Source organism: Mandrillus leucophaeus, unplaced genomic scaffold, assembly GCF_000951045.1.
Source record: "Mandrillus leucophaeus isolate KB7577 unplaced genomic scaffold, Mleu.le_1.0 Scaffold74, whole genome shotgun sequence".
Lineage (NCBI taxonomy): Eukaryota > Metazoa > Chordata > Mammalia > Primates > Cercopithecidae > Mandrillus > Mandrillus leucophaeus.
In genome coordinates this window covers 1,437,179-1,441,636 of record NW_012108030.1, presented here as the reverse complement: position 1 = coordinate 1,441,636, position 4,458 = coordinate 1,437,179, and positions in this window count along the sequence as shown.

Here is a 4,458-nt window from a genome sequence, read left to right as displayed (position 1 = left end):
CGAGTCAAGCATGAAAAGTAAGCACTCAGCATCTATGCGCTTTAACACGCACTGCATGTGTTATTAGCATATAAAATCTCCATGTAGGAGTGCGTTTTCTACTATTAAAATGAGGAAAAGGTCACTATAAGCTAAACCTTGAGCCGAGCTGCACATGCAGGACCCTGGAGAAGTTCCCAGCTCCCCCACGGCAGGAATTTGCAGCTCTCAGCTTCTTGGGTTTTGGTGTTGATTGGCTGGAGATTGGGGAAACTACATCGTGAATAAGTAGCTTTTGTTCTCTTTCCCAGGCCATATTGAGTAACAGGAACTTGCAACCATCTGGTGGTCTGCTGGTATCCTGTAGGACTGTTTATCTTGCAAAAGAGTGAGGTGCCGACTCACTAGGGTGCAAGTCAAAGGAACCTGCTTGGAAAGGGATCCACGGGGCTTCGCATAAGAAGACAAGTCAGTATGGCCTCCTAACCTTACTTACCCTGCCTCACAACCTCAACGCTATTCATAATCTGGCATTTGGGGCTGAATAATTCTTTGGTGGTGGTGGCTAGGGGAGGGTGTGGCAGGCCACGTCTCCCTAATGGCTGAACAGGCAGGCCTCCATAACAACTGTCTCAGCACTGATTGAGTGGTTAAGTTAAATATTAAAAGCTGACAGAGCCAGTGCCCTCATACAAAGGCTGGAATGTAACAAAAGCCCACGAAGAGTTTTGCCCAGGCCTTTTCTGGGCCTTGAGCATGACAAGATAATGAAGGAATTCTTGACAGGACCTGTTTAGGATTAAACAAGTTTTACTGGAGGTCTGAAGAAACTCCTCAAGCCTCCACAAATGAGTTTATTGGGGGGTCTGAAGGAACTCCCCAAACCTCCATGATTTAGCAGGAGACAAGATAAGGGTAATCACCCCAGCACCTGGACCCATTTATGAGGAAAGACAGAGACCCTCTTATATTGTTTTATATTGTTTTATACTCAGTACCTGTTTTAAGAAAAAACAATGAAGTAAAACCAAAGACAGGCAGCCCAGTGCCAGGCCCAAAACCAGGCCCAGGTCTGCCTGGCCTAAACCCAGTAGTTAAAAATCAACTCATGACTTAGAAACCGATGTTCCTGACATTGTATGGAAGAACATTGTGAAACTTCCTGCCCTGCCCTGTTCTGTTTCACTCTGACCACCGGTGCATGCAGCCCCTGTCACATACCCCCTGCTTGTTCAAATCAATCATGACCCTTTCATGTAAAATCTTCAGTGTTGTGAGCCCTTAAAAGGGACAGAAATTGTGCACTCGGGGAGCTCGGATTTTAAGGCAGTAGCTTGCCGATGCTCCCAGCTGAATAAGGCCCTTCCTTCTACCACTCGGCGTCTGAGAGGTTTCGTCTGCGACTCGTCCTGCTACATTTAGATTAAGTAAATTTACTGAGGCTCCAGAGGAAGCTCTTCACGACTGAGATCTTAGTTATGGATTGGAATAAGTTAATCGCTTACGTCTTTAGATGAATGCACACTTACCTGTAGACAAATAGCTTACAAGGTATAGGAGCTCTGGAAAACTTTGTAATTTTTAGTTGGTCTGGCAATATTTTCCAGGTCTTCTCCCTGTACCCAGTTACAGAAATAAACTCCCTTCTCTCCCAGTTCACCTGTATCTTGTCATTGGGCTAAGAGAACTCTTGTTCCCTGACCCTTGGTTTGGTCTGGGAACAAGAGTGCATTGTGAGATGTTGAGCAGCATCTCTGGGTTGTAGGTTGTACACACAAGATGTCAGTAGCTCCCCTAGCCCAGTTTTGACAACCAAAAAGGACTCCAGACATTTTCAGGTGTCTGTCAGGGCACAAAAAAGCACCCAACTGAGAAACACTGAATTACAGCCCTCCTCCTCTGTATTCACGTAGATACTTGAACAAAATGAACTTTCTCTAGTTCTTCTTTTCAAGGTCTTTTCAAGAAAAGAAACTGCCAATTTCTTCTTCTTCTTCTTTTTTTTTTTTTTTTGAGATGGAATCTGGCTCCATAGCCCGGGCTGGAATGCACTGGCATGATCTTGGCTCACTGCAATCTCTGCCTCCCGGGTTCAAGCAATTCTCCTGTCTCAGCCTCCCAAGTAGCTGGGACTGCAGGCACCTGCCACCACGCCCGGCTAATTTTTGTCTTTTTAGTAGAGACGGGGTTTCACCTTGTTGATCAGGCTGGTCTCGAACTCCTGACCTCAGGTGATCCACCCGCCTACGCCTCCCAAAGTGTTGGGATTATAGGTGTGAACCACGGATCACAGCCCCAAATCAGTTTCTAACAAAGAGCAACCTGCAAGCTGGGAGCTTACATGAGTGAATGAGGGCAGGAACTAAGAACTAGACATTTTCAAGATGGCCGCTCCATCTTCCCTTGTCTGTTAGACACGTGTGCTGTAAGGAGCAGACAAAATGGCACCAATCAACTGGAAAGCCATTTGCATAGGAAAATTAGGGTGGGGATACCATCCTTCCTTGTGCGCTATGTAAACATTATACCTGATCAAACCAATCTATGAGCCTTATGTGAATTACAGGCCACCTCCTCAAACCGGACTATAAAATTCGCAGCGTTCACCACCAGGTGGTCTTTTTTTCCGTTCCAAGACCCCTTCCTCTATAGAGGAAGCAGTTTCTTTTCTCTTCTACCTATTAAACCTCCACTCCTAAAATCCTCATGTGTTCCCGTGTCCTAAATTTCCCTGGCATGTGCCAAAGGAACCCCAGGTTTATACCCCAGGCAACCTAACTGCTTCAGTGCCCCCGGGAATACCAAAAGGAAGAAGATACAGTCCCTGGCTCATATGAGAAGATAAACTCGGGCATATTAAAATTTTAAAGAGCTTATTGGAGCTGACATTCATTAATCCAGAAGTGCCAGACCGCCTAGTGGGCACACAAGGAAAACTTTTATAAGGTGTTCCTGAAATCAAAACAAAGAAAATAGTTTCACCTGGTTGAAGGAGAACAGTAGCCTTAAAGTTTGTAATTAGAGGTCAACTGGCCGTTTCTGATTGGTAAAGTATCTACTCAGAGGTTAGTAGGCAGTTTCAATTGGTTAAGCCTAAGTTTCATTTTTCTAGGATACGACCATTCACCTCGAGTTAGGTTCCAATTTGCTTACTTGGAAACCAAGGTCTTGGAGCCATCTCAGCCTAATGGCTTCCCAATTAGTTATTTTGATAATTGGGAGAGCTCAAGTTCATGGGGTAAGGTTTGGGAAAGGGACAGAAATAGGTAACTTACTAAAACACAGTATGATAAGGTTCCTATAAAGATGGCAAGGGATATAAATTATGAGGATAATTATGGCCTAGGGTCTGGGGACCCAAGGGCAAGAGCTTTCCGGGATGGGAAAGAAGTTAGAAAAGGCTTCTCAGAGGAAGCTCCTTTCTAACTGCACCTTGAAGGGAAAGCAAGAGCCGGCCAAGCAGAGAAGAGAAGGAAAGCAGTTTTGAAAGAAATCAGGCACATTCTTCAGCCCCGGGCTCAACACAAACAGGCCCAGTACAAACACATCCCACCATATATCTCTCAACTTCCTGAGCCCAGTACAAACACCATATATCTCTCAACTTCCTGAGCTCAGTACAAACACATCCCACCATATATCTCTCAATTTCCTGACAAACACCACCTGGAAAATCCCCGATAAGGACACAGCGTTTGAGGTTTTACTGAAAGCACGGGAACCAATAGAAAAACTACTAAATGTATAACTTAAAATGTAAACCAATTGTAATGCTGTAACCAAAAGAATTCCCTTATTCCTCTGTAACTTTACGTATCCTATTTACATCAGGCTATAAAAAGCAAGCACTCGCATTGTTCGGGGCCCTCTTGTATGCTGTGGAATGGAGGGACCAAGTTCGAACTTGCAGTAAAAGATCCTTGCCGCTTGGCTTTGACTCTGGACTCTGGTGGTCTTCTTTGGGGAACAAACAGTCTGGGTATAACAGAGGGACCAAGTTCGAACTTGCAGTAAAAGATCCTTGCCGCTTGGCTTTGACTCTGGACTCTGGTGGTCTTCTTTGGGGAACAAACGGTCTGGGCATTACAGTTTAAGTATTGATAATTTCAGTTACAAAGCAAGGAGGTAGAAGAGGGCCTGGCAGATGTTTGGGTGATAGCAGTCAGTCTGCCACAGCTACGGTAAAGGGAACAAAGTCAGGTTCCCTCTCGGGAAGTCTATCTGGGGCCTGCTCTGCAAGGGCCATGCGGTAAGGCCCTGGAGGGTGAACATCATCCTTCAGTCTGTCACATAAAAAAAAAAAAAAAAGCACATAAATAAAGCAAGATTTTATCCAAAACAATTTTTCCAATAAAGGGAGAAGAACCTTTGCAGGAGTGGAAGGGGAACTACTGCAACAGGGAGGTGGTGACTGTTGTAATAGGCAGTGGAGGTCTCCTATGTACCACAAAATAAAACCAAAAAGTGAGCTTCTATTCT